At 48.3% G+C, this 12,939-nt stretch overlaps 1 protein-coding gene across 2 annotated transcripts in view; it reads left to right on the top strand.

Moving 5' to 3' along the window:
• The first annotated feature begins 787 nt into the window (after nucleotides 1-787).
• The window catches only part of LOC134350969 (fibroblast growth factor receptor 1-like), a 220,464-nt gene continuing 208,312 nt past the window's right edge, over nucleotides 788-12,939 (top strand). For both annotated transcript variants that reach the window (XM_063056900.1, XM_063056899.1), the window contains exon 1: nucleotides 788-909. The gene's annotated coding sequence lies outside the window, so the exon portion shown is untranslated. The remainder of the gene's footprint in view (nucleotides 910-12,939) is intronic.

The following is a 12,939-nucleotide window of genomic DNA, read 5'->3' as shown; positions in this document are numbered from 1 at the left end:
CTGAACAGATTGTTGTGGTTTTTTTTTGTTTGTCAGGAAATGTTGGCACGTGCGTCAGTGATGTGGAGGGAGTACTGTGGGGTGTCAGGTGCTATTATGACAGGAAAGTCCCCCTCAGGGCAACAAAAGGGCAACATTTGGAGAGGGGCAGGGGCTCTCTCCTGACCAACACACACGAAATGCTGGAGGAAATCATCAAGTCGGGCAGCATCTGTGGAGGGAAATCCGCCATTTCGGGCTGGGACCCTTCACCTCTGAGTTCCTCCAACATTTTGTGTGTATTGCGGAAGACTTCCAGCATCTGCCGGATCTCCTGTGCCTCTCCCGAGCAATATTGTCTCTCGGGCCACATTCGACCGGTGCTGTTCATGGGGGCTTGCTGTGCGCAAGTTTCCCCCACCTTACAACAAAAACTGCACTTCATTAGCTGTAAAACGTTAGTGGGAAGCTTGTATATAATGCATTTCGTAAGGTAAGCTGACCTGTTTGATACATCGTGGTGACTAATAATTCGGTTCCGTACAGATGTGCAAAAGCAGCTCATTTGCATGCATTTAAAAATGTAACCTCGAGCATCTGCGTTGTGGACATATTAATCATCCTCGTATTTCAATAACATCTGCGAGTCCAAAACAAATGATTCTTAAACTATTTCCAAGTCGCTGCAAGTACTGCAAATCCTCAAAGCAACTTGCTGAAAAGGTTGGAAGAAGCAGGGTGTTGGGTGTCTGGGTTTTGGTTATCACGTGTCCCTACTCCCCCCTCCCTCTCTCCAGCTCAGAGAAAGGTGGCGATGGGCTCGGAGGCAGAAGTGAACAAAAGGTAAAGCAGAAGATACTTCAAAAAAGGACCTCAAAACCCTCTGGAAAGGTCCCCGGCCGGACTGGGGCTCTCACCCGGACTGTGCCGGTGAGTGAGTTTCTGAGCTGTGCGGGTTTGCTGGCGGTCAAACCGCCGAAAGAGGGTGAAAAGTTTGTTAGAGTGTTCCAAACTTTCCGAGTGCACCGCTGGGCTTTGTATCAAACCGGCCGCCGCGAGTCTCTCCCCGAAGCTGTTGATTTTTTGGGGGGTAAACTAAATCTTCCCCCATCCCTTCTCGATCCCGTTTCGAGTGTGAATGAAATTTGAAGAAACCCTTTTTTTTGTATTAGAATGTTAGATGGCTTCCAGCCGCTTTCCCTCCTCTCCAGCCCCCCCCCACCCCCTCGGTTTTTCTTCCCTCCAGGGAGGTTTATTGTGACGATAAACCTTTTGCATTCACGATTGCACTGTTTTCTGGAAGTCTGCACACCTCACTGCTTTCTTGACATCATGTGGAAGGGAAGGCGGCGGAAAGACTTCAGCCGCGACGTTGAATTCTTATCCATTGTTCCTGCAAATGTAATGGTTATACAAAGTCTTACTTTTTTATGCTCAATACTCATGGCCTCATTGGTTCTCGGTTAGAAAGCTCCCCAATGTGAGATCGCTGCCTGCTAAATCTCACTCCCTTCTAAATCTGCCCCGAAGTTGGGGCTTTTTAAGCACCCCCCCCCGAGTTTACCATCGGTGCCTGTACCAGGACAGTTGGAGATTCCTCAGTCTCACCGCTTCTCTTTAAGACGTACCAAAGGTCTAGCTCCTTTAGGACCAAGTGTTGGGTCTTTGGGTTCTATAAGTAGCTCGCTTCCTCGTTCTCTTGAAAGAACTTGCCCAGGTGTTGGAGATGGATAGATGGTTATTGTTGGCACTACCTGTTTAATAGGTAGATGGTGGTGTTGTGGACCAACTGTAGGTTGGCAGTCGATGTTAGGTTTGTACATGAATGACCATCGATCCTGAATCATCGTTGGGATTACTGATTAGTTAACATGCTCCGTCGTCACTTGATCTTTTTCGAACTGGAATTGTGAGAGGATCAGGTTTTTAACCCTGTAGGTCTAAGGACCTACATAGATTTTCCCTTAAGATTTTCAGGACTGAAGGCTCTCATCCTGAGACATCGACTTTTCATTCCCCCGCCCCCCCATGGATGCTGCCTGACCTGCTGAGTTCCTCCAACATTTTGTGTGTGTGGCTTATGTTCTCCAGCATCTGTCAAGTCTGTTGGGGATCAGATTTCCAGGGCGTTTCTGGAGAATTGTAGGCATGAGCTTGGATAGGCTGGGATTGTTCTCTATGGATCCTCAGAAGCTGAGGGTAGGCTTTCTGGATTCATGGAGTGGCCCTTCAGCCTACTGTGTGTATGCTGGCCATCACTCCTGTCTCCCTATATTAATCCTACTTGCCTGCTGTAATTCCATATCCATTGCTTCCTTTAATTACCTGTCCAAATGTCTCTTAACGATTGTTACTGTTCCTACCTCTGTATCTTCTCCGGCAACTCATTCCAGATACCAGCTACAGTACTCTTGTGTCTTTTGTGTCCTTTTTAGCCTCCTCTCTCTCACATTAAATCCAAGCCCTCTAGTTTTAGACAGTGCTACCATAGACTCTGACTGTCCATCTATCTATGCCCCTCATAATTCTATACATCTCAATGTCACCCCTCGCCCTCCTTTGCTCTAGAGAAAATTGACCCAGCCTCTCTAAACTCTGCTTATTACTCAAACCTTCCAATCAGGTAATTAAGGCATCCGTTAGTCTTGCGAGACCATGAATCTGCTCCTGGAAAGTCTTAACTCTCCAGGGTGCAGGCCTGGGCAAGGTTGTATGGAAGACCAGCAGTTGCCCATGCTGCAAGTCTCCCCTCTCCATGACACCAGTGTTGTCCAAGGGAAGGGCATTAGGACCCATACAGCTTGGCACCAGTGTCGTCGCAGAGCAATGTGTGATTAAGTGCCTTGCTCAAGGACACAACACGTTGCCTCAGCCAAGGCTCGAACTAGCGACCTTCAGGTTAGTCCAATGCCTTAACCACTTGGCCATATCCTTGTGAATCTTTAATGCACTTTCTTCATCCTGATCACCTCTTTCCTGCAATGTAGCAACCACTGATGTGTGCACATTTTTGAGGACCATGAAAGAGGTAAACAGGCAGGACCTATTGCCCTCAGCAGAGAGATTTAAAAAAAAAACAGGGAACATAAAACCAGGGGAACCAGAGTAGTGTAGCAGTTAGCACGCTGTTCAATTCTGGCCTCCTCTGTAGGGAAGTGTTTACATCCTTCCCATGACGTGTAGATTTCCTCCAGGTCCTCCAGTTTCCTTCCACAGTCCAAAGGTGTACTGGTTAGCAGGTAACCTGGTCATTATAAATTGTCCGGTGATCAGGCTGGGGCTAAATAATCATTATGGCTCATTGTGCCCAAGCTGTATGTCTAAAATTAATTTATTTACGGGTATTTCTTTCAATGGGAAAATAGTTAAAATCTAAGGGTATCAAAAAGAGAGGGCATATACTTAGGATGAAAGGAAGGAGTTTTAAAGGGTTAGGTTTTATTTAAAGACAATGTGGTTGATATCTGGAACTCCCTGCCAGCGAAGGTGCTGGAATCAAATATCACTATGCTGAAGAGGCACTCAGGCAAGCTCTTAAATAGCAAGGCATAGAAAGATACAGACTTGATCCAGGTAAATGGGCTTAGTGTGGATGGGGAAAGAGGCCGGCGTGGATGTAGCGTGCTGAAGACCATTTCTGTGCTGTACAGCATAGAAAGAGACCACTCGGCACATCAAGTCTCTGCCAGGCCACAGAGTATTTCCATTTTCACTAATTTAATGGTAGTGTGTTTGTCTGGAATTCCGGCCAGCTCCTCATTGGTTCTACCACACCAGGGTAATTTTCACTAGCCAATTGACCTACCAACCCCACATATTGTAAGGGAAACAGAGCACCCAGAGGAAACCCACGTGGACACAGGGAGAACATGCAAACTCCACACGGACAACACCGGAGGTCGGAATTGAACTCGAGTCACCGGAGCTGTGTGGCAGTGGCTTTGCAGGATGTCCATTGGTGAAAGGGTTTGAGGGGAGAGCAGGAACAAGTTTTCACCCAGATGGTTTTGGTAGCTGGAACTGGCGGGATCCCTCAACAGGTGTAACAGCATGTGTCCTTGAAGAGCCGGGACCTTCAGCGCTGAAGGGAGGGAGGGCTAGAAAGGGGAGTGCTTTTCTACTGGCCAACGAAGGGGCCGAATAGTCTGCTGTATCCAAATTGTCGATGAATTCTTGGAAGGGGAAGGAAGGGCCTGTTGCCTGATTGTGTTTTGTTTCCGTGGGCTCCGTACGCCAGCTCAGTGACTGTAGCACTTGTTTCCTCTGGCACTGTCTGGAGCACCAAGTTTTGACTGATTGGTAAGCCTGCCAGCCCCTCATTCTCATCTGGAGAGCTCTCGAGTCACATTCGGTTTGGCTCAGTGCGTGGCTTGATAAACCAAGAGCTCTGCCACTTGTGTTCTCTGTATTTCTTACTATTTGCATGATTTATCTTCTTGTGCACATTGGTTGTTTGTTTATGTATAGTTTTAGATAAATTCCATAGTATTTCTTTATTTTCATGTACTGTAAACAAGAGACCATAAGACATAAGAGCAGAATTAGGCCATTCTGCCAATCAGTTCTGTTCCGCCATTCAATCATGGCTGATTTGTTATCCCTCTCAACCTCATTCTCCCTGTAACCTTTGGCACACTTGGTAAGCAAGAGCCAATCAACTTCTGTTTTAAATAAAGCCAATGACTTGGCCTAACAGCCGACTGTGTCAATGAATTCAGCAGGTTCACTGCACTCTGGCTAAAGAAATTCTTTCTCGTGTTTGTTTTAAAGGGATGTCCATCTATTTTGAGGTTGTGCTTTCTGGTCCTGGAGTCTTCCACTATAGAATCATCCTCTCCATGTCCACTCTATGTAGGCCTTTCAATATTCAGTCAGTTTTCCACTTCATTCTTCTAAACTCCAGCGAGTAGCCATTAAACGCTCCTCATAATTTGATTCTTTCATTCTTGGGATCATTCTTGTAAGCCTTCTCCAATGTCAGAATATCCTTTCTTAGATATGAAGCTTAGAGATGTTGAGATAGATCTTCTCCACTCCCAGCAATCAGCAAAACTCTTTCTTCATTGCAGAGTTGAGTGTTGGAAGTGGTCCAACTTGATCAAGCTCTTTGGCTGGGAAGTGGGTGGATTGCTGCTTCTGAACCTTGTCCAACGCAGACCGAATGCTGGAGGAACTCAGCAGGTCAGGCAGCATCTATGGAGGGAAATTAAAAAAAATTAAGGTTTCTGGCCGAGCCCCTTCATCGGGATTGGTGAGGAAATGGGCAGCAGCCAGAATAAGGTGGGGGAAGAGTGAGGTATAGAAGCTGGCAGGTGCTAGGTGAGACCAAGTGAGGAGGAAGATGGGTTGGGGGGTGGGGGAATGATGTGAGAAGCTGGGAGGTGATTGGTGGAAGAGGTAAAGTGCTGAAGATGAAGGAATCTGTCACGTGAGTACAGTGGACCATGGAAGTGAGTGAAAGATGTGGGAAACCTGAGGTGATGGACAGGTCATGAGGGTTGGGAAGAAGAAGAGAAGGAGTGAGAGGGCCACCAGAATTGGGGTAAATAAAAAGGTGAGGATGGGGAAGGTTCTTATTCTGGTTTCTGCCCCCTTTTTCAGTACTGAAGAAGGGTCTCGGCCCAAAACAGTGACTGTTTATTCCCCTCTACAGATGCTGCCTAACCTGCTGAGTTCCTCCAGCATTTTGTGTGGTGTTGCCTCGGATTTCCAGCTTCTGCAGATTTTCTCTTGTATCTCTGGTTTACACCCAGCCCATTATTTTCTCTGTAGCCTCTCGTGAAATGCGGGTGAAGCTGGTACAGCCCTTGGGGAAGCTGCTGGTGAGTGGCTTTCTTCTGCTACTGTCTGTGTGGTGAAGAAACTCCACGGAACTGGTGGGGAGGGAGGTTCAGAAGTTCTATCCATTGGCCTTCTGGATAAATAACATCACGTGAGATTCAAGACCAGGTTGGTCCCAATGAAATTCCTCTCCTCCTGGTGATCCCAGTGAGATTCAAGACCACATTGGTCCCAATGGAATTCCTCTCCTCCTGGCGATTCCAGTGTAAGGATCACCTTTGACTGGCAGCTGTTGGCATGGCCTGTGGCTGAGGAGGTCCCTCTTGTAACTTGTTCTCTCAGATTCAAGGAGCTCATTTAGTGTCGGGCAGCAGCTACGGAGAGAGAAACTGAGTGCACGTTTCAGAACCGTGACCCCCCTCATCAAAACTGGCAGCCACTTTCCCAGAACAGATGAAAGATCATCGGTCTGCATTGTCCCTCCGCAGAAGCCGCCTGACCTGCTGGTTGATTCTGGCACTTTTTCTTTGCTTCAGAATTTCAGCACCTGCAGCTTTTTTTTTTATTCGGCCACTGGGCGCGGCGGTGATTCTGTTGGAGGGCGGTCATTCTCTGGAGCTTCCTGATCCAGAGGATCGTGAATACTGTTGTCAAATATATCGGAGGGTGAGATCAACACTTAAAAGATTTGTGATGAAAGGAGAAAATTTGTTTGCATTTTCCATTTCCTTCTAATGAAGGAGGCCATTCAGCCCACTGATTCCCTGCTGGTTCTCTGAGAGCCCCTGTTTCCCCCTCCCCCCCCCCAAGTAATCAATTCTCACTCACAGACCCATCAACTCCATCCCATCTCCCACCTCTCTTCACATCAGGTCAATATACAGTTACTGACCTGCCAGCATGTCTTTGGGATGTGGGAGTAATTTAGAACACTAGGGGAGCACTATGCAGTCACAATGAGAGCGTGCAAACTCCACACAGACAGCACCAAAGATCAGTTTTGAACCGGGGAAGCAAACTGTTTGTTGCATTGCACTATTTCCAGAAGACGTTCGATAAGGTGCTGCATAAAAGACTTATCCGTTAAATAAGGATGCAGGGAGTTGGAGGTGATGTATTGGCATGGATAGAGGATTGGTTAACTTATAGAAAGCAGAGAGCTGGGATACATAGGTGTTTCTCTGGGTGGCAATCAATGGTGAGCAGTGTACCACGGGGGCCAATGCTGGGCCTGCAGCTGCACACAATATACATTAATGATCTGGAAGAGGGGACTGAGTGTAGTGTACCTAGGTTTTCTGATGATATTAAATTGAGTGGAAAAGCAAATTGTGCAGAAGATATGGAGAGTCTGAAGAGAGATATAGATAGGTTAAGTGAGTGGGGAAGGGTCTGGCAGATGGAGTACAATGTTGGTAAATGCAAGGTCATCCACTTTGGAAGGAGAAATGAAAGAGCAGATTACTATTTAAATGGTTAAAAATTTCTAGCATGCTGCTGTGCAGAGGGACTTGGGAGTGCTTGTGCATGCATCACCAAAGGTTGGTTTGCAGGTGCAAGAAGGCAAATGGAATGTTGGCCTTCATTGCTAGGGAGATTGAACTTAAGAGCAGGGAAGTTATGCTGCAACTGTACAGGGTACTGGTGAGGCCACACCTGGAGTACTGTGTGCAGTTCTGGTCTCCTTACTTGAGGAAGGATATACTGGCTTTGGAGGCAGTGCAGAGGAGGTTCACCAGGTTGATTCCAAAGATAAGGGGGTTAGACTATGAGGAGAGATTGAGTTGCCTGGGACTGTACTCTCTGGAATTCAGAAGAATGAGAGATCTTATAGAAACATATAAAATTATGAAAGGATTAGATAAGATAGAGGCAGGAAGGTTGTTTCCACTGGTAGGTGAGACTAGAACTAGGGGACATAGCCTCAAGATTCGGGGGAGTAGATTTTGGACGGAGATGAGGGTGAACTGCTTTTCCCAGAGAATGGTGAATTTGTGGAATTCTCTGCCCAGTGAAGCAGTGGAGGCTACCTCAGTAAATATACTTTAGACAAGGTTGGATAGATTTTTGCATTGTAGAGGAATTTACGGTTATGGGGAAAAGACAGGTAGTTGGAGATGAGTCCATGGCCAGATCAGCCATGATCTCGTTGAATGGCAGAGCAGGCTCGACGGGTGAGATGGCCGACTCCTCCTATTTCTTATGTTCTGGGGTGTATTCAGCAGCCAAAATGTTGGGCAGCTGAGCGTGCTGGACACCCGACTGCTGTTGGGCACAACCCTCCCCACCATCGAGGGCATCGTTGAGGTGATGCCTCGAGAAGGTGGGATTCATCACTAAGTTCTGTCACCATGCTGGACATTGCCTCTTCTTGCCACTACCACTAGGATGGGGGGTGGGAGGTTGGTACAGGAGCATGGAGACCTACGTTCAACAATTTAGGAACAACATCTTCCCCTCTGCCATCAGGTTTCTAAACGGTCCATAAACCCATGAACTCTCCCTCATTATTCCTTTGTGCATTACTCAATTATTTTGTACTCTGTAGTAATTTTGTGTTGTTGCACCAAGCAACATCCCTTAAGTCAGTGATAATCAATCTGATTTGGATATAATTGTGTGGGAGAGAAGTTGTCTATGCTGGAATTCATTCACTATCCAACCCTTTCTCTTCCACCTCCCTCCGCTCCTAAATGTTGATGTTGTTTTCCCTGTCACTCGCCCAGACTTTCCCTGTGGCATGAGCTCCTGCTCTCCACGTAAGGGAATTTCTCCTGGTGTCACCTGGAGCAGGCTTCTCGGTTCAAAGTTCAAAGTAAATTGGTTATCAAAGTACATACTTATCACCATATTCAACCCTGGGATTCTTTTTCTTGAAGTAAGTATAAAGAAGCACAATAGAATCATTGAAAAAATCTGCACACAACAAGATGGATAACCAACCAATGTGCAGACTGCGCAAGCACAATAATTAATTAATTAATTAATTAATAACCAATAACTATTGAGGACATGAGATGAAGAGTCCTTGAATGTGAGTCCAGTGTTCAGTGCTGGGGTAAGTGAAGTTATCCCCTCTGGTTCAAGAGCCTGATGGTTGAGGGGTAATATATAGGCATCCATAGTCTTGTGAGACCATGGATTTGCGCATTGGAAGGTCTCCAGGGCGCAGGCCTGGGCAAGGTTGTATGGAAGACCGGCAGTTGCCCATGCTGCAAGTCTCCCCTCTCCACGCCACTGATGTTGTCCAAGGGAAGGGCATTAGGACCCATACAGCTTGGCACCAGTGTTGTCGCAGAGCAATGTGTGGTTAAGTGCCTTGCTCAAGGACACAACACGCTGCCTCAGCCAAGGATCGAACTAGCAACCTTCAGATCACTAGACGAATGCCTTAACCACTTGGCCACGAGGGGTAATGATTGTTCCTGAATCTGGTGGTGTGCATTCTAAGGCTCCGGTTGTACCTCCTTCCTGATGGCAGCAGCGAGAAGAGAGCATGGCCAGGATGGTGGGAGTCCTTGATGGTGGATGTGGCTTTCCTGTGACAGTAGTCCTTGTAGAAATGCTCATTGGTGAGGAGGGTTTTAGCCATGATCTACTGGGCTATATTCACTACATCTTGTAGGCTTCTCTGTTCAAGGGCAATGGCGTTACCATACCAGGCCATGATACAACCAGTCCATGTACGCTCCACCACACAACTGTAGAAGTTTGTTGAGGCTTTAGATGACATGCAAATCTTGGCAAACACCTGAGAAAGTAATCAGTGTGGAGCATCCTGATGTTTGCATCTTCTGTCCAGATGTTCCAGGGCTGAGTGACAAGCCAGTGAAATGGCATCTGCTGCTGTGACGCTCGGCAGATTGGAGCAGATCCATGTTGCTCCTTGGCAGTAGTTCATGTGTTTCATCACCCTCCTCTCAAAGGACTTCAGCACAGTGGATGTAAGTGTTACGTGACTAATGTGTGGGTAGTTCTTGCCCTTCCTTCCTAGCAAGAACACATTCTACAAATCTGTCCCGGCAGCATTGGCTATACACGTGGCTGCTCATTGTACTCCACCTCCTCAGTCCAGTTGTTCTGACGGAAGCAGACACAGAGACAGCTGCTGCATGACAGTTCTGCCACAGAAACTTCACCCTGTCCACTGTCCAGGCTGAGCAACGCTTTCAGTGGCAGCATGGTCGTGAGTGGAAGGGAAATGGGGAGCCTGCAGGGGAGGTAGACACAGCCTTGAGCTCCTGGCACAACCCTGCGCCCAAGAACTTGGCTTTCTCTGCATATAATGAAATCTCGATGACAGGCTCCAGATGTATAATGGTGGGTATTTAGGCTGCGGTCCAACTTTAAACTAGAGAAGGAAGATGCCTTGGAAATGTGTGTCCTCTGGCAAAATGTGTTTTATTTTTGCCACACACAGGCAAACGTACAAGCATCGCACACTCGGGCATATAGCACATTGTCACACACGGGCTCCTGCTTGGACACAGCACTTGTCCTCACGTACACAGACTGACTCAAAGAAAATGTTTGCTTATTTTACAAGAACTGGAAATAGCAGTTCTCTTTTGCTGCCACCTCTCTCTCTCTCTCTCGCCACCACAGATATCGAGATAGCTCTGTGGTCAAAGAAGAGCAGTCATCGAGTTTGGAGCACCCAAACTCTGGAGCACTTAGTGAGTGGTGAATGGGATTTGGGGAGCCTGTTATGACTGCTGAATTCTCTTGGTGATTTAGGCTACCTCCGATCCCACTGGCATTCCCAATAGGTGAGGGAGATGATCCAGCCGTACCTCGGCTCTCCGTTGTGATCTGGAGCCAGCTTCCATCTGGTTTTGGGGGCACTGTGTTTTCCGAACCGGAACAAGAGCCACATGGGATGGGAGCAGAGCAGAGGAGCCAGATGCGATGGTGCTGGGCTGCAGTGTGCAACAGCACAGATTTGAAGCAGCCTGCGATTTAATGGCTGCAGATGTCAGAATCAGAATCCAGGTTTATTATCACTGACATATGTCGTGAAATTTGTTGTTTTCTGGCAGCAGTACAATGAAATGACATAAAAATGGCTATAAGTAGTGCAAAAGAGTAATCGTGAGGTAGTATTTGTGAGTTCAGGGACTGTTCAACAGAAGTGGCATTCACCCTCTGTTTCTCGATGCACGTTGGGGCTTGGGCCACACTGGAGGCCGATGGGAAGTTTGTGATGAAAGCCTGGATGTGCACTTTCTTCTCTCTCTTGGTCTTCCTCCCTCTACTTTGCCCTCTTCCCAATCGCATTGCTGGACCCTGCAGGGGGGAGTGGGGTGGTAGTGGTGGCGGGGTAGTTGCCAGCCCCCCCAGACATGGCGGCTGCCCTGATGCCCACTCAAGAAGGTGAGCTTCACCCATTACCCAACCCCCCTCTTCGACAGGTAGTGCTCCCTCCCCTGCTCGAGGTGTCACCCTCCCCACTTCAGTCACGGGCTGAGAAAATCTGTGCAGCAGGGGTGCCTGGGTATACAGGCAGTGTGCCGGCCACCTTACAGCAAGGACCCAGGACCCCTCCTGAGCGGCAAGCAGGAGGGAGCTGGATTCCCAAGTATTTGCTAGTTGTACTTACAATATAAACTTGACCGTCCATTATTTTCAGCAATACTCAGGATGATCCTGCAGATGACGGAATCTGGAGCGAGGAAACCAAACTGCTGGAGCAACTCAGCAGCTCAGGACACATCTGTGGAAGGAAATGGACAGTGATGCTTCTGGTCTGATGGATCTTGGCCTGAAATGTCGATTGCCTCCTTCCCACGTGGGATGCTGCCTCACCTGACTTCTCCAAGCAGTTTGTTTTTTTTTTAATCCTTTGGTGTAGAGGGGAGTACATTTGGCACCCGGAACTTCTGTGCGGTTGAGAATGAGTGGGGGGGGGGCGGTGCGTAGAGAAGTTTTTCAGTCTGCGACGGAGCACCACGTCCAGTGTTGCCGGCCCTGCTGGGGTGGTGTTGCTCACGAGAGGAATGCGCTGGTGTTGAAGGTGCTTGTGGAAAAGCGTGCCCTTCTGCAGGCCTGTCTAGGTGTGAGAATGTTTCAGGATTTATGCCATGTGTCTTTACAACATAGAAAAAGGCCATTTGACCCATCGAGTGTGTGCTGGCTCACAGATCAACCTCGCCCCACTTTAGTATCCTCTCTAACATTTCCTCTGCCTATTCCCATCAGTTTTAACACCCGTCGACTCAAAGGTCAATTAGCGGCAGCCAGTTCCCCGCCAGCCTGCACGTATTCCGGATGTGGCAGGACACTGGAGTGCCCTGGGGAAACCTGTGCAGTCACAGGTCCGTACAAAGCCGGCACAGACAGCACCCGAGGCCGGGATCGAACCCGGCTCCGCAAAGCTGTGCCACAGCACCAACAGGTCCCGCAGGGCTGTGTACAGGAGCCGGTTAGCTGAGGCAGCCGACGCCCTCTGCCCTCCTCTCCTTAATTACCCCGTTTCAGGTGCCTCCCTCGTCCCCCGCTGCTGCTCGCCCGGCGAGCTGCTGTGGGTTCCTGACTGAAGTTTGCTGAAACTCCTTGGCTCAGCTCGGATTTCAGCTGTCTCTGGGTTCTTCATTTCCAGCTGCGCTGAGCAGCCAGCACCACCCCACCCCACCACTGTTTCTGCCTTCGGTGTTTGATGCCTGTGTAATCCACACTCGTCAATAGCGTCAAGGACCAGCGGAATTGTGCAAACATATTGTGTAAGTAGACTGATCAGAAAAATAATATGCTCGTTTGAACTTTCTGTGAACTGAGCCGAGGAACAGGAAGAGCTCGGAGCAGGACTGAGCGTAGGCTGAGTGTTGGCTCCGGCCCAGTGAGAGACAAGTCTCTTGCTGGGTCAACAAGCTGTGGGTTCCACTGCCCCTGTGGACACACGTCCAGCCTGACACTTGATACACAACATAGGCAGTGCCTTTTTTTTTTGATAAGCTTCCTCAGAGTTTGGAGCTGGGACTTTGAGGGAGAGCAATGGCTAAGAACAACTCCAGTATTTGACCTGTGCTCAACATCACTAAGTCAGGTTTGCCACTGAGGGTGTGGGTTTAAGCTACATGGGAGTAATTTAAGGATCTGAGGGGCAAGATAGAACATAAAACATTACAGCACAGTCCAGGCCCTTTGGCCCATGAAAGGCCAACCTTTCAGCCTATTCTAAGA

The sequence above is a fragment of the Mobula hypostoma genome, chromosome 8 (assembly GCF_963921235.1).
Source record: "Mobula hypostoma chromosome 8, sMobHyp1.1, whole genome shotgun sequence".
Classification (NCBI taxonomy): domain Eukaryota; kingdom Metazoa; phylum Chordata; class Chondrichthyes; order Myliobatiformes; family Myliobatidae; genus Mobula; species Mobula hypostoma.
The sequence above is the reverse complement of the archived record's forward strand: the minus strand, read 5'-3'. Positions and strand labels throughout refer to the sequence as shown.